Source organism: Lineus longissimus, chromosome 3 (genome assembly GCF_910592395.1).
Source record: "Lineus longissimus chromosome 3, tnLinLong1.2, whole genome shotgun sequence".
Taxonomy (NCBI): domain Eukaryota; kingdom Metazoa; phylum Nemertea; class Pilidiophora; order Heteronemertea; family Lineidae; genus Lineus; species Lineus longissimus.
This window is the reverse complement of record NC_088310.1, coordinates 60,613-79,215: the sequence shown is the minus strand read 5'-3', so window position 1 is coordinate 79,215 and position 18,603 is coordinate 60,613. Positions and strand designations below refer to the sequence as shown.

General features: G+C 42.7%; 1 protein-coding gene across 1 annotated transcript in view; it reads right to left on the bottom strand.

Moving 5' to 3' along the window:
* Positions 1–18,603, bottom strand: part of LOC135484952 (uncharacterized) — a 52,540-nt gene that overhangs the window by 2,689 nt on the left and 31,248 nt on the right. The window lies entirely within an intron of this gene.

Sequence of the window (18,603 nt, the reverse complement as noted above, 5' to 3'; positions counted from 1 at the left end):
TCAATCTGGAAAGCTGACGAAAAAAGTACGATAACATATGAATCATTCATGTAAAACCTGGAACCATGAGACAATCAATAAAACGGAAGAGTCGGGTTTGTTACTGATGATTTCATACTTCAACAACATGTACGTGTATGTAAGTCAGATCAGATGTGTTGGCCAAAATGCAGAAGAAAAAGCTTGCCAATTTTGTGGCAATCGCCTGAGTCCTCAAGAAGCATCCTGGCAACCTTCGCTCGAGCAATAAGGCACTTAGGTGTTGCTTTGTCGGCTAATAGGCTGGTGGTGATAGACGAGTGTTGAAGGTCGCCGGGTCAGCATTCGATCACATATCATCGTCCTGAGAATTAAGCCGTCTGATGGAGTGAGTGAGGAATCGTGGTAATCATTGACCCAAGGCATAACCTCTCCCAAGAATCTAGTGATTGGCTGGTTCACGACCACGTACTGTACGAGTGAATCATGTGGGATCACCCTAACCCTAACCCTCAACTTTGGTACCCTGGCGTATAGACATTTTGAGAGACTGAGATGTCGACGCAGTAAATATTTACAAACGTTGTAAATCTAACAAAACACATACCAAAAACACGTAAATTGCATCCTGCGACCTACTCGTTCCTAAAAAAACTGGACAATGGTACCTTCTGATCACTTGAAATAAACAATGTACATTGCAAGACGTCGTTGATGATGGAGAGAGCGGTAGCCGGTACATATTGAGCACGGTTCACTAGCAGTTCAATGTGCTCATGACGTGACGAGAGCAAATCTCACGGGTGGGGCGGAAATTCGTCATATTGCTGACATCATCGGCGCCAACAACTGTTTCTTTTGACCCTGCCGGAGTCTTTCAAAACAATAAATGATTGTGTCTGACCCTGCTGACCTCGATTTTGAAAAACTTTTTAAAAAAGGTCATTCAAACGTTAAATCAACTGCAAAGATAATATTTGATATCACTGAGGTATATACATACGATATGTTGAGAAAAATCTGTACAACTATCGAAATATACGATTACTTGGAACTATTTCGGCTAATCACTTTGCCACCTGCGCGACCTTGTCACTATTGTGGCGCGCTCGTTTGCATACCGCATATAAGAGGCAAATAAAATCTTCATTTCAACATGAAAGCCTTGACGGTTCAGCGCTGAAGGTGTTTGACTTTTGATCGGCTGGTCACGGGTTCGACCCCTGGTGAATCTGCCGAATTTTTTTTTTCTTTTTTTCTTCTTCCTTGTCTTGCTATCTAATCATCCATGTACAGATGTAAACATTTTCATTATCATCATTATCATACCCCGCACCCAAACTTTTCAAACTCCAGCACATACTGATTCCGGGCGTTCGAGTACATGAATTATGAGGTAGATGTATTGTTTCAATCATCGCAAATCTGCCTAAAACGGCAAGTTTTCTCAGGTACGAGTACGGCAGTGGCGTGCGTCTTTTTCATTGAAACGACCTCGCACGGCCGGCACCGACATATATCGTCGTTGATGATGATGGAGAGAGCGGTAGCCGGTACATATTGAGCACGGTTCACTAGCAGTTCAATGTGCTCATGACGTGACGAGAGCAAATCTCACGGGTGGGGCGGAAATTCGCCATATTGCTGACATCATCGGCGCCAACAACTGTTTCTTTTGACCCTGCCGGAGTCTTTCAAAACAATAAATGATTGTGTCTGACCCTGCTGACCTCGATTTTGAAAAACTTTTTAAAAAAGATCATTCAAACGTTAAATCAACTGCAAAGATAATATTTTATATCACTGAGGGATATACATACGATATGTTGAGAAAAATCTGTACAACTATCGAAATATACGATTACTTGGAACTATTTCGGCTAATCACTTTGCCACCTGCGCGACCTTGTCACTATTGTGGCGCGCTCGTTTGCATACCGCATATAAGAGGCAAATAAAATCTTCATTTCAACATGAAAGCCTTAACGGTTCAGCGCTGATGGTGTTTGACTTTGGATCGGCTGGTCACGGGTTCGACCCCCGGTGAATCTGCCGAATTTTTTTTTTCTTTTTTTCTTCTTCCTTGTCTTGCTATCTCATCATCCATGTACAGATGTAAACATTTTCATGATCATCATTATCATACCCCGCACCCAAACTTTTCAAACTCCAGCACATACTGATTCCGGGCGTTCGAGTACATGAATTATGAAGTAGATGTATTGTTTTAATCATCGCAAATCTGCCTAAAACGGCAAGTTTTCTCAGGTACGGGTACGGCAGTGGCGTGCGTCTTTTTCATCGAAACGACCTCGCACGGCCGGCACCGACATATATCGTCGTTGATGGTGATGGAGAGAGCGGTAGCCGGTACATATTGAGCACGGTTCACTAGCAGTTCAATGTGCTCATGACGTGACGAGAGCAAATCTCACGGGTGGGGCGGAAATTCGCCATATTGCTGACATCATCGGCGCCAACAACTGTTTTTTTTTACCCTGCCGGAGTCTTTCAAAACAATAAATGATTGTGTCTGACCCTGCTGACCTCGATTTTGAAAAACTTTTTAAAAAAGGTCATTCAAACGTTAAATCAACTGCAAAGATAATATTTTATATCACTGAGGTATATACATACGATATGTTGAGAAAAATCTGTACAACTATCGAAATATACGATTACTTGGAACTATTTCGGCTAATCACTTTGCCACCTGCGCGACCTTGTCACTATTGTGGCGCGCTCGTTTGCATACCGCATATAAGAGGCAAATAAAATCTTCATTTCAACATGAAAGCCTTGACGGTTCAGCGCTGAAGGTGTTTGACTTTGGATCGGCTGGTCACGGGTTCGACCCCCGGTGAATCTGCCGAATTTTTTTTTTCTTTTTTTCTTCTTCCTTGTCTTGCTATCTCATCATCCATGTACAGATGTAAACATTTTCATTATCATCATTATCATACCCCGCACCCAAACTTTTCAAACTCCAGCACATACTGATTCCGGGCGTTCGAGTACATGAATTATGAAGTAGATGTATTGTTTTAATCATCGCAAATCTGCCTAAAACGGCAAGTTTTCTCAGGTACGGGTACGGCAGTGGCGTGCGTCTTTTTCATCGAAACGACCTCGCACGGCCGGCACCGACATATATCGTCGTTGATGGTGATGGAGAGAGCGGTAGCCGGTACATATTGAGCACGGTTCACCAGCAGTTCAATGTGCTCATGACGTGACGAGAGCAAATCTCACGGGTGGGGCGGAAATTCGCCATATTGCTGACATCATCGGCGCCAACAACTGTTTTTTTTTACCCTGCCGGAGTCTTTCAAAACAATAAATGATTGTGTCTGACCCTGCTGACCTCGATTTTGAAAAACTTTTTAAAAAAGGTCATTCAAACGTTAAATCAACTGCAAAGATAATATTTTATATCACTGAGGTATATACATACGATATGTTGAGAAAAATCTGTACAACTATCGAAATATACGATTACTTGGAACTATTTCGGCTAATCACTTTGCCACCTGCGCGACCTTGTCACTATTGTGGCGCGCTCGTTTGCATACCGCATATAAGAGGCAAATAAAATCTTCATTTCAACATGAAAGCCTTGACGGTTCAGCGCTGAAGGTGTTTGACTTTGGATCGGCTGGTCACGGGTTCGACCCCCGGTGAATCTGCCGAATTTTTTTTTTCTTTTTTTCTTCTTCCTTGTCTTGCTATCTAATCATCCATGTACAGATGTAAACATTTTCATTATCATCATTATCATACCCCGCACCCAAACTTTTCAAACTCTAGCACATACTGATTCCGGGCGTTCGAGTACATGAATTATGAGGTAGATGTATTGTTTCAATCATCGCAAATCTGCCTAAAACGGCAAGTTTTCTCAGGTACGGGTACGGCAGTGGCGTGCGTCTTTTTCATTGAAACGACCTCGCACGGCCGGCACCGACATATATCGTCGTTGATGATGATGGAGAGAGCGGTAGCCGGTACATATTGAGCACGGTTCACTAGCAGTTCAATGTGCTCATGACGTGATGAGAGCAAATCTCACGGGTGGGGCGGAAATTCGCCATATTGCTGACATCATCGGCGCCAACAACTGTTTCTTTTGACCCTGCCGGAGTCTTTCAAAACAATAAATGATTGTGTCTGACCCTGCTGACCTCGATTTTGAAAAACTTTTTAAAAAAGGTCATTCAAACGTTAAATCAACTGCAAAGATAATATTTTATATCACTGAGGAATATACATACGATATGTTGAGAAAAATCTGTACAACTATCGAAATATACGATTACTTGGAACTATTTCGGCTAATCACTTTGCCACCTGCGCGACCTTGTCACTATTGTGGCGCGCTCGTTTGCATACCGCATATAAGAGGCAAATAAAATCTTCATTTCAACATGAAAGCCTTGACGGTTCAGCGCTGAAGGTGTTTGACGTTGGATCGGCTGGTCACGGGTTCGACCCCCGGTGAATCTGCCGAATTTTTTTTTTCTTTTTTTCTTCTTCCTTGTCTTGCTATCTAATCATCCATGTACAGATGTAAACATTTTCATTATCATCATTATCATACCCCGCACCCAAACTTTTCAAACTCCAGCACATACTGATTCCGGGCGTTCGAGTACATGAATTATGAGGTAGATGTATTGTTTCAATCATCGCAAATCTGCCTAAAACGGCAAGTTTTCTCAGGTACGGGTACGGCAGTGGCGTGCGTCTTTTTCATTGAAACGACCTCGCACGGCCGGCACCGACATATATCGTCGTTGATGATGATGGAGAGAGCGGTAGCCGGTACATATTGAGCACGGTTCACTAGCAGTTCAATGTGCTCATGACGTGACGAGAGCAAATCTCACGGGTGGGGCGGAAATTCGCCATATTGCTGACATCATCGGCGCCAACAACTGTTTCTTTTGACCCTGCCGGAGTCTTTCAAAACAATAAATGATTGTGTCTTACCCTGCTGACCTCGATTTTGAAAAACTTTTTAAAAAAGGTCATTCAAACGTTAAATCAACTGCAAAGATAATATTTTATATCACTGAGGTATATACATACGATATGTTGAGAAAAATCTGTACAACTATCGAAATATACGATTACTTGGAACTATTTCGGCTAATCACTTTGCCACCTGCGCGACCTTGTCACTATTGTGGCGCGCTCGTTTGCATACCGCATATAAGAGGCAAATAAAATCTTCATTTCAACATGAAAGCCTTGACGGTTCAGCGCTGAAGGTGTTTGACTTTGGATCGGCTGGTCACGGGTTCGACCCCCGGTGAATCTGCCGAATTTTTTTTTTCTTTTTTTCTTCTTCCTTGTCTTGCTATCTAATCATCCATGTACAGATGTAAACATTTTCATTATCATCATTATCATACCCCGCACCCAAACTTTTCAAACTCCAGCACATACTGATTCCGGGCGTTCGAGTACATGAATTATGAGGTAGATGTATTGTTTCAATCATCGCAAATCTGCCTAAAACGGCAAGTTTTCTCAGGTACGGGTACGGCAGTGGCGTGCGTCTTTTTCATTGAAACGACCTCGCACGGCCGGCACCGACATATATCGTCGTTGATGATGATGGAGAGAGCGGTAGCCGGTACATATTGAGCACGGTTCACTAGCAGTTCAATGTGCTCATGACGTGACGAGAGCAAATCTCACGGGTGGGGCGGAAATTCGCCATATTGCTGACATCATCGGCGCCAACAACTGTTTCTTTTGACCCTGCCGGAGTCTTTCAAAACAATAAATGATTGTGTCTGACCCTGCTGACCTCGATTTTGAAAAACTTTTCAAAAAAGGTCATTCAAACGTTAAATCAACTGCAAAGATAATATTTTATATCACTGAGGTATATACATACGATATGTTGAGAAAAATCTGTACAACTATCGAAATATACGATTACTTGGAACTATTTCGGCTAATCACTTTGCCACCTGCGCGACCTTGTCACTATTGTGGCGCGCTCGTTTGCATACCGCATATAAGAGGCAAATAAAATCTTCATTTCAACATGAAAGCCTTGACGGTTCAGCGCTGAAGGTGTTTGACTTTGGATCGGCTGGTCACGGGTTCGACCCCCGGTGAATCTGCCGAATTTTTTTTTTCTTTTTTTCTTCTTCCTTGTCTTGCTATCTAATCATCCATGTACAGATGTAAACATTTTCATTATCATCATTATCATACCCCGCACCCAAACTTTTCAAACTCCAGCACATACTGATTCCGGGCGTTCGAGTACATGAATTATGAAGTAGATGTATTGTTTTAATCATCGCAAATCTGCCTAAAACGGCAAGTTTTCTCAGGTACGGGTACGGCAGTGGCGTGCGTCTTTTTCATCGAAACGACCTCGCACGGCCGGCACCGACATATATCGTCGTTGATGGTGATGGAGAGAGCGGTAGCCGGTACATATTGAGCACGGTTCACTAGCAGTTCAATGTGCTCATGACGTGACGAGAGCAAATCTCACGGGTGGGGCGGAAATTCGCCATATTGCTGACATCATCGGCGCCAACAACTGTTTTTTTTTACCCTGCCGGAGTCTTTCAAAACAATAAATGATTGTGTCTGACCCTGCTGACCTCGATTTTGAAAAACTTTTTAAAAAAGGTCATTCAAACGTTAAATCAACTGCAAAGATAATATTTTATATCACTGAGGTATATACATACGATATGTTGAGATGTACAACTATCGAAATATACGATTACTTGGAACTATTTCGGCTAATCACTTTGCCACCTGCGCGACCTTATCACTATTGTGGCGCGCTCGTTTGCATACCGCATATAAGAGGCAAATAAAATCTTCATTTCAACATGAAAGCCTTGACGGTTCAGCGCTGAAGGTGTTTGACTTTGGATCGGCTGGTCACGGGTTCGACCCCCGGTGAATCTGCCGAATTTTTTTTTTCTTTTTTTCTTCTTCCTTGTCTTGCTATCTAATCATCCATGTACAGATGTAAACATTTTCATTATCATCATTATCATACCCCGCACCCAAACTTTTCAAACTCCAGCACATACTGATTCCGGGCGTTCGAGTACATGAATTATGAGGTAGATGTATTGTTTCAATCATCGCAAATCTGCCTAAAACGGCAAGTTTTCTCAGGTACGGGTACGGCAGTGGCGTGTGTCTTTTTCATTGAAACGACCTCGCACGGCCGGCACCGACATATATCGTCGTTGATGATGATGGAGAGAGCGGTAGCCGGTACATATTGAGCACGGTTCACTAGCAGTTCAATGTGCTCATGACGTGACGAGAGCAAATCTCACAGGTGGGGCGGAAATTCGCCATATTGCTGACATCATCGGCGCCAACAACTGTTTCTTTTGACCCTGCCGGAGTCTTTCAAAACAATAAATGATTGTGTCTGACCCTGCTGACCTCGATTTTGAAAAACTTTTTAAAAAAGGTCATTCAAACGTTAAATCAACTGCAAAGATAATATTTTATATCACTGAGGTATATACATACGATATGTTGAGAAAAATCTGTACAACTATCGAAATATACGATTACTTGGAACTATTTCGGCTAATCACTTTGCCACCTGCGCGACCTTATCACTATTGTGGCGCGCTCGTTTGCATACCGCATATAAGAGGCAAATAAAATCTTCATTTCAACATGAAAGCCTTGACGGTTCAGCGCTGAAGGTGTTTGACTTTGGATCGGCTGGTCACGGGTTCGACCCCCGGTGAATCTGCCGAATTTTTTTTTTCTTTTTTTCTTCTTCCTTGTCTTGCTATCTAATCATCCATGTACAGATGTAAACATTTTCATTATCATCATTATCATACCCCGCACCCAAACTTTTCAAACTCCAGCACATACTGATTCCGGGCGTTCGAGTACATGAATTATGAGGTAGATGTATTGTTTCAATCATCGCAAATCTGCCTAAAACGGCAAGTTTTCTCAGGTACGGGTACGGCAGTGGCGTGCGTCTTTTTCATTGAAACGACCTCGCACGGCCGGCACCGACACATATCGTCGTTGATGATGATGGAGAGAGCGGTAGCCGGTACATATTGAGCACGGTTCACCAGCAGTTCAATGTGCTCATGACGTGACGAGAGCAAATCTCACGGGTGGGGCGGAAATTCGCCATATTGCAGACATCATCGGCGCCAACAACTGTTTCTTTTGACCCTGCCGGAGTCTTTCAAAACAATAAATGATTGTGTCTGACCCTGCTGACCTCGATTTTGAAAAACTTTTTAAAAAAGGTCATTCAAACGTTAAATCAACTGCAAAGATAATATTTTATATCACTGAGGTATATACATACGATATGTTGAGAAAAATCTGTACAACTATCGAAATATACGATTACTTGGAACTATTTCGGCTAATCACTTTGCCACCTGCGCGACCTTATCACTATTGTGGCGCGCTCGTTTGCATACCGCATATAAGAGACAAATAAAATCTTCATTTCAACATGAAAGCCTTGACGGTTCAGCGCTGAAGGTGTTTGACTTTGGATCGGCTGGTCACGGGTTCGACCCCCGGTGAATCTGCCGAATTTTTTTTTCTTTTTTTCTTCTTCCTTGTCTTGCTATCTAATCATCCATGTACAGATGTAAACATTTTCATTATCATCATTATCATACCCCGCACCCAAACTTTTCAAACTCCAGCACATACTGATTCCGGGCGTTCGAGTACATGAATTATGAGGTAGATGTATTGTTTCAATCATCGCAAATCTGCCTAAAACGGCAAGTTTTCTCAGGTACGGGTACGGCAGTGGCGTGCGTCTTTTTCATTGAAACGACCTCGCACGGCCGGCACCGACATATATCGTCGTTGATGATGATGGAGAGAGCGGTAGCCGGTACATATTGAGCACGGTTCACTAGCAGTTCAATGTGCTCATGACGTGACGAGAGCAAATCTCACGGGTGGGGCGGAAATTCGCCATATTGCTGACATCATCGGCGCCAACAACTGTTTCTTTTGACCCTGCCGGAGTCTTTCAAAACAATAAATGATTGTGTCTGACCCTGCTGACCTCGATTTTGAAAAACTTTTTAAAAAAGGTCATTCAAACGTTAAATCAACTGCAAAGATAATATTTTATATCACTGAGGTATATACATACGATATGTTGAGAAAAATCTGTACAACTATCGAAATATACGATTACTTGGAACTATTTCGGCTAATCACTATGCCACCTGCGCGACCTTATCACTATTGTGGAGCGCTCGTTTGCATACCGCATATAAGAGACAAATAAAATCTTCATTTCAACATGAAAGCCTTGACGGTTCAGCGCTGAAGGTGTTTGACTTTGGATCGGCTGGTCACGGGTTCGACCCCCGGTGAATCTGCCGAATTTTTTTTTTCTTTTTTTCTTCTTCCTTGTCTTGCTATCTAATCATCCATGTACAGATGTAAACATTTTCATTATCATCATTATCATACCCCGCACCCAAACTTTTCAAACTCCAGCACATACTGATTCCGGGCGTTCGAGTACATGAATTATGAGGTAGATGTATTGTTTCAATCATCGCAAATCTGCCTAAAACGGCAAGTTTTCTCAGGTACGGGTACGGCAGTGGCGTGCGTCTTTTTCATTGAAACGACCTCGCACGGCCGGCACCGACATATATCGTCGTTGATGATGATGGAGAGAGCGGTAGCCGGTACATATTGAGCACGGTTCACTAGCAGTTCAATGTGCTCATGACGTGACGAGAGCAAATCTCACGGGTGGGGCGGAAATTCGCCATATTGCTGACATCATCGGCGCCAACAACTGTTTCTTTTGACCCTGCCGGAGTCTTTCAAAACAATAAATGATTGTGTCTGACCCTGCTGACCTCGATTTTGAAAAACTTTTTAAAAAAGGTCATTCAAACGTTAAATCAACTGCAAAGATAATATTTTATATCACTGAGGTATATACATACGATATGTTGAGAAAAATCTGTACAACTATCGAAATATACGATTACTTGGAACTATTTCGGCTAATCACTTTGCCACCTGCGCGACCTTATCACTATTGTGGCGCGCTCGTTTGCATACCGCATATAAGAGGCAAATAAAATCTTCATTTCAACATGAAAGCCTTGACGGTTCAGCGCTGAAGGTGTTTGACTTTGGATCGGCTGGTCACGGGTTCGACCCCCGGTGAATCTGCCGAATTTTTTTTTTCTTTTTTTCTTCTTCCTTGTCTTGCTATCTAATCATCCATGTACAGATGTAAACATTTTCATTATCATCATTATCATACCCCGCACCCAAACTTTTCAAACTCCAGCACATACTGATTCCGGGCGTTCGAGTACATGAATTATGAGGTAGATGTATTGTTTCAATCATCGCAAATCTGCCTAAAACGGCAAGTTTTCTCAGGTACGGGTACGGCAGTGGCGTGCGTCTTTTTCATTGAAACGACCTCGCACGGCCGGCACCGACATATATCGTCGTTGATGATGATGGAGAGAGCGGTAGCCGGTACATATTGAGCACGGTTCACTAGCAGTTCAATGTGCTCATGACGTGACGAGAGCAAATCTCACGGGTGGGGCGGAAATTCGCCATATTGCTGACATCATCGGCGCCAACAACTGTTTCTTTTGACCCTGCCGGAGTCTTTCAAAACAATAAATGATTGTGTCTGACCCTGCTGACCTCGATTTTGAAAAACTTTTTAAAAAAGGTCATTCAAACGTTAAATCAACTGCAAAGATAATATTTTATATCACTGAGGTATATACATACGATATGTTGAGAAAAATCTGTACAACTATCGAAATATACGATTACTTGGAACTATTTCGGCTAATCACTTTGCCACCTGCGCGACCTTGTCACTATTGTGGCGCGCTCGTTTGCATACCGCATATAAGAGGCAAATAAAATCTTCATTTCAACATGAAAGCCTTGACGGTTCAGCGCTGAAGGTGTTTGACTTTGGATCGGCTGGTCACGGGTTCGACCCCCGGTGAATCTGCCGAATTTTTTTTCTCTTTTTTTCTTCTTCCTTGTCTTGCTATCTGATCATCCATGTACAGATGTAAACATTTTCATTATCATCATTATCATACCCCGCACCCAAACTTTTCAAACTCCAGCACATACTGATTCCGGGCGTTCGAGTACATGAATTATGAGGTAGATGTATTGTTTCAATCATCGCAAATCTGCCTAAAACGGCAAGTTTTCTCAGGTACGGGTACGGCAGTGGCGTGCGTCTTTTTCATTGAAACGACCTCGCACGGCCGGCACCGACATATATCGTCGTTGATGATGATGGAGAGAGCGGTAGCCGGTACATATTGAGCACGGTTCACTAGCAGTTCAATGTGCTCATGACGTGACGAGAGCAAATCTCACGGGTGGGGCGGAAATTCGCCATATTGCTGACATCATCGGCGCCAACAACTGTTTCTTTTGACCCTGCCGGAGTCTTTCAAAACAATAAATGATTGTGTCTGACCCTGCTGACCTCGATTTTGAAAAACTTTTTAAAAAAGGTCATTCAAACGTTAAATCAACTGCAAAGATAATATTTTATATCACTGAGGTATATACATACGATATGTTGAGAAAAATCTGTACAACTATCGAAATATACGATTACTTGGAACTATTTCGGCTAATCACTTTGCCACCTGCGCGACCTTATCACTATTGTGGCGCGCTCGTTTGCATACCGCATATAAGAGGCAAATAAAATCTTCATTTCAACATGAAAGCCTTGACGGTTCAGCGCTGAAGGTGTTTGACTTTGGATCGGCTGGTCACGGGTTCGACCCCCGGTGAATCGCAGAATTTTTTTTTCTTTTTTTCTTCTTCCTTGTCTTGCTATCTAATCATCCATGTACAGATGTAAACATTTTCATTATCATCATTATCATACCCCGCACCCAAACTTTTCAAACTCCAGCACATACTGATTCCGGGCGTTCGAGTACATGAATTATGAGGTAGATGTATTGTTTCAATCATCGCAAATCTGCCTAAAACGGCAAGTTTTCTCAGGTACGGGTACGGCAGTGGCGTGCGTCTTTTTCATTGAAACGACCTCGCACGGCCGGCACCGACACATATCGTCGTTGATGATGATGGAGAGAGCGGTAGCCGGTACATATTGAGCACGGTTCACCAGCAGTTCAATGTGCTCATGACGTGACGAGAGCAAATCTCACGGGTGGGGCGGAAATTCGCCATATTGCAGACATCATCGGCGCCAACAACTGTTTCTTTTGACCCTGCCGGAGTCTTTCAAAACAATAAATGATTGTGTCTGACCCTGCTGACCTCGATTTTGAAAAACTTTTTAAAAAAGGTCATTCAAACGTTAAATCAACTGCAAAGATAATATTTTATATCACTGAGGTATATACATACGATATGTTGAGAAAAATCTGTACAACTATCGAAATATACGATTACTTGGAACTATTTCGGCTAATCACTTTGCCACCTGCGCGACCTTATCACTATTGTGGCGCGCTCGTTTGCATACCGCATATAAGAGACAAATAAAATCTTCATTTCAACATGAAAGCCTTGACGGTTCAGCGCTGAAGGTGTTTGACTTTGGATCGGCTGGTCACGGGTTCGACCCCCGGTGAATCTGCCGAATTTTTTTTTCTTTTTTTCTTCTTCCTTGTCTTGCTATCTAATCATCCATGTACAGATGTAAACATTTTCATTATCATCATTATCATACCCCGCACCCAAACTTTTCAAACTCCAGCACATACTGATTCCGGGCGTTCGAGTACATGAATTATGAGGTAGATGTATTGTTTCAATCATCGCAAATCTGCCTAAAACGGCAAGTTTTCTCAGGTACGGGTACGGCAGTGGCGTGCGTCTTTTTCATTGAAACGACCTCGCACGGCCGGCACCGACATATATCGTCGTTGATGATGATGGAGAGAGCGGTAGCCGGTACATATTGAGCACGGTTCACTAGCAGTTCAATGTGCTCATGACGTGACGAGAGCAAATCTCACGGGTGGGGCGGAAATTCGCCATATTGCTGACATCATCGGCGCCAACAACTGTTTCTTTTGACCCTGCCGGAGTCTTTCAAAACAATAAATGATTGTGTCTGACCCTGCTGACCTCGATTTTGAAAAACTTTTTAAAAAAGGTCATTCAAACGTTAAATCAACTGCAAAGATAATATTTTATATCACTGAGGTATATACATACGATATGTTGAGAAAAATCTGTACAACTATCGAAATATACGATTACTTGGAACTATTTCGGCTAATCACTATGCCACCTGCGCGACCTTATCACTATTGTGGAGCGCTCGTTTGCATACCGCATATAAGAGACAAATAAAATCTTCATTTCAACATGAAAGCCTTGACGGTTCAGCGCTGAAGGTGTTTGACTTGGATCGGCTGGTCACGGGTTCGACCCCCGGTGAATCTGCCGAATTTTTTTTTTCTTTTTTTCTTCTTCCTTGTCTTGCTATCTAATCATCCATGTACAGATGTAAACATTTTCATTATCATCATTATCATACCCCGCACCCAAACTTTTCAAACTCCAGCACATACTGATTCCGGGCGTTCGAGTACATGAATTATGAGGTAGATGTATTGTTTCAATCATCGCAAATCTGCCTAAAACGGCAAGTTTTCTCAGGTACGGGTACGGCAGTGGCGTGCGTCTTTTTCATTGAAACGACCTCGCACGGCCGGCACCGACATATATCGTCGTTGATGATGATGGAGAGAGCGGTAGCCGGTACATATTGAGCACGGTTCACTAGCAGTTCAATGTGCTCATGACGTGACGAGAGCAAATCTCACGGGTGGGGCGGAAATTCGCCATATTGCTGACATCATCGGCGCCAACAACTGTTTCTTTTGACCCTGCCGGAGTCTTTCAAAACAATAAATGATTGTGTCTGACCCTGCTGACCTCGATTTTGAAAAACTTTTTAAAAAAGGTCATTCAAACGTTAAATCAACTGCAAAGATAATATTTTATATCACTGAGGTATATACATACGATATGTTGAGAAAAATCTGTACAACTATCGAAATATACGATTACTTGGAACTATTTCGGCTAATCACTTTGCCACCTGCGCGACCTTATCACTATTGTGGCGCGCTCGTTTGCATACCGCATATAAGAGGCAAATAAAATCTTCATTTCAACATGAAAGCCTTGACGGTTCAGCGCTGAAGGTGTTTGACTTTGGATCGGCTGGTCACGGGTTCGACCCCCGGTGAATCTGCCGACTTTTTTTTTCTTTTTTTGTTCTTCCTTGTCTTGCTGTCTAATCATCCATGTACAGATGTAAATATTTTCATTATCATCATTATCATACCCCGCACCCAAACTTTTCAAACTCCAGCACATACTGATTCCGGGCGTTCGAGTACATGAATTATGAGGTAGATGTATTGTTTCAATCATCGCAAATCTGCCTAAAACGGCAAGTTTTCTCAGGTACGGGTACGGCAGTGGCGTGCGTCTTTTTCATTGAAACGACCTCGCACGGCCGGCACCGACATATATCGTCGTTGATGATGATGGAGAGAGCGGTAGCCGGTACATATTGAGCACGGTTCACTAGCAGTTCAATGTGCTCATGACGTGACGAGAGCAAATCTCACGGGTGGGGCGGAAATTCGCCATATTGCTGACATCATCGGCGCCAACAACTGTTTCTTTTGACCCTGCCGGAGTCTTTCAAAACAATAAATGATTGTGTCTGACCCTGCTGACCTCGATTTTGAAAAACTTTTTAAAAAAGGTCATTCAAACGTTAAATCAACTGCAAAGATAATATTTTATATCACTGAGGTATATACATACGATATGTTGAGAAAAATCTGTACAACTATCGAAATATACGATTACTTGGAACTATTTCGGCTAATCACTTTGCCACCTGCGCGACCTTGTCACTATTGTGGCGCGCTCGTTTGCATACCGCATATAAGAGGCAAATAAAATCTTCATTTCAACATGAAAGCCTTGACGGTTCAGCGCTGAAGGTGTTTGACTTTGGATCGGCTGGTCACGGGTTCGACCCCCGGTGAATCGCAGAATTTTTTTTTCTTTTTTTCTTCTTCCTTGTCTTGCTATCTAATCATCCATGTACAGATGTAAACATTTTCATTATCATCATTATCATACCCCGCACCCAAACTTTTCAAACTCCAGCACATACTGATTCCGGGCGTTCGAGTACATGAATTATGAGGTAGATGTATTGTTTCAATCATCGCAAATCTGCCTGAAACGGCAAGTTTTCTCAGGTACGGGTACGGCAGTGGCGTGCGTCTTTTTCATTGAAACGACCTCGCACGGCCGGCACCGACACATATCGTCGTTGATGATGATGGAGAGAGCGGTAGCCGGTACATATTGAGCACGGTTCACTAGCAGTTCAATGTGCTCATGACGTGACGAGAGCAAATCTCACGGGTGGGGCGGAAATTCGCCATATTGCAGACATCATCGGCGCCAACAACTGTTTCTTTTGATCCTGCCGGAGTCTTTCAAAACAATAAATGATTGTGTCTGACCCTGCTGACCTCGATTTTGAAAAACTTTTTAAAAAAGGTCATTCAAATGTTAAATCAACTGCAAAGATAATATTTTATATCACTGAGGTACATGTATATACATACGATATGTTGAGAAAAATCTGTACAACTATCGAAATATACGATTACTTGGAACTATTTCGGCTAATCACTTTGCCACCTGCGCGACCTTATCACTATTGTGGCGCGCTCGTTTGCATATCGCATATAAGAGGCAAATAAAATCTTCATTTCAACATGAAAGCCTTGACGGTTCAGCGCTGAAGGTGTTTGACTTTGGATCGGCTGGTCACGGGTTCGACCCCCGGTGTATCTGCCGAATTTTTTTTTTCTTTTTTTCTTCTTCCTTGTCTTGATATCTAATCATCCATGTACAGATGTAAACATTTTCATTATCATCATTATCATACCCCGCACCCAAACTTTTCAAACTCCAGCACATACTGATTCCGGGCGTTCGAGTACATGAATTATGAGGTAGATGTATTGTTTCAATCATCGCAAATCTGCCTAAAACGGCAAGTTTTCTCAGGTACGGGTACGGCAGTGGCGTGCGTCTTTTTCATTGAAACGACCTCGCACGGCCGGCACCGACATATATCGTCGTTGATGATGATGGAGAGAGCGGTAGCCGGTACATATTGAGCACGGTTCACTAGCAGTTCAATGTGCTCATGACGTGACGAGAGCAAATCTCACGGGTGGGGCGGAAATTCGCCATATTGCTGACATCATCGGCGCCAACAACTGTTTCTTTTGACCCTGCCGGAGTCTTTCAAAACAATAAATGATTGTGTCTGACCCTGCTGACCTCAATTTTGAAAAACTTTTTAAAAAAGGTCATTCAAACGTTAAATCAACTGCAAAGATAATATTTTATATCACTGAGGTATATACATACGATATGTTGAGAAAAATCTGTACAACTATCGAAATATACGATTACTTGGAACTATTTCGGCTAATCACTTTGCCACCTGCGCGACCTTGTCACTATTGTGGCGCGCTCGTTTGCATACCGCATATAAGAGGCAAATAAAATCTTCATTTCAACATGAAAGCCTTGACGGTTCAGCGCTAAAGGTGTTTGACTTTGGATCGGCTGGTCACGGGTTCGACCCCCGTTGAATCTGCCGAATTTTTTTTTTCTTTTTTTCTTCTTCCTTGTCTTGCTATCTGATCATCCATGTACAGATGTAAACATTTTCATTATCATCATTATCATACCCCGCACCCAAACTTTTCAAACTCCAGCACATACTGATTCCGGGCGTTCGAGTACATGAATTATGAGGTAGATGTATTGTTTCAATCATCGCAAATCTGCCTAAAACGGCAAGTTTTCTCAGGTACGGGTACGGCAGTGGCGTGCGTCTTTTTCATTGAAACGACCTCGCACGGCCGGCACCGACATATATCGTCGTTGATGATGATGGAGAGAGCGGTAGCCGGTACATATTGAGCACGGTTCACTAGCAGTTCAATGTGCTCATGACGTGACGAGAGCAAATCTCACGGGTGGGGCGGAAATTCGCCATATTGCTGACATCATCGGCGCCAACAACTGTTTCTTTTGACCCTGCCGGAGTCTTTCAAAACAATAAATGATTGTGTCTGACCCTGCTGACCTCGATTTTGAAAAACTTTTTAAAAAAGGTCATTCAAACGTTAAATCAACTGCAAAGATAATATTTTATATCACTGAGGTATATACATACGATATGTTGAGAAAAATCTGTACAACTATCGAAATATACGATTACTTGGAACTATTTCGGCTAATCACTTTGCCACCTGCGCGACCTTGTCACTATTGTGGCGCGCTCGTTTTCATACCGCATATAAGAGGCAAATAAAATCTTCATTTCTATATGAAGGCCTTGACGGTTCAGCGCTGAAGGTGTTTGACTTTGGATCGGCTGGTCACGGGTTCGACCCCCGTTGAATCTGCCGACTTTTTTTTTTTTTTTTTCTTCTTCCTTGTCTTGCTATCTAATCATCCATGTACAGATGTAAACATTTTCATTATCATCATTATCATACCCCGCACCCAAACTTTTCAAACTCCAGCACATACTGATTCCGGGCGTTCGAGTACATGAATTATGAGGTAGATGTATTGTTTCAATCATCGCAAATCTGCCTAAAACGGCAAGTTTTCTCAGGTACGGGTACGGCAGTGGCGTGCGTCTTTTTCATTGAAACGACCTCGCACGGCCGGCACCGACATATATCGTCGTTGATGATGATGGAGAGAGCGGTAGCCGGTACATATTGAGCACGGTTCACTAGCAGTTCAATGTGCTCATGACGTGACGAGAGCAAATCTCACGGGTGGGGCGGAAATTCGCCATATTGCTGACATCATCGGCGCCAACAACTGTTTCTTTTGACCCTGCCGGAGTCTTTCAAAACAATAAATGATTGTGTCTGACCCTGCTGACCTCGATTTTGAAAAACTTTTTAAAAAAGGTCATTCAAACGTTAAATCAACTGCAAAGATAATATTTTATATCACTGAGGTATATACATACGATATGTTGAGAAAAATCTGTACAACTATCGAAATATACGATTACTTGGAACTATTTCGGCTAATCACTTTGCCACCTGCGCGACCTTATCACTATTGTGGCGCGCTCGTTTGCATACCGCATATAAGAGGCAAATAAAATCTTCATTTCAACATGAAAGCCTTGACGGTTCAGCGCTGAAGGTGTTTGACTTTGGATCGGCTGGTCACGGGTTCGACCCCCGGTGAATCTGCCGACTTTTTTTTTTCTTTTTTTCTTCTTCCTTGTCTTGCTATCTAATCATCCATGTACAGATGTAAACATTTTCATTATCATCATTATCATACCCCGCACCCAAACTTTTCAAACTCCAGCACATACTGATTCAGGGCGTTCGAGTACATGAATTATGAGGTAGATGTATTGTTTCAATCATCGCAAATCTGCCTAAAACGGCAAGTTTTCTCAGGTACGGGTACGGCAGTGGCGTGCGT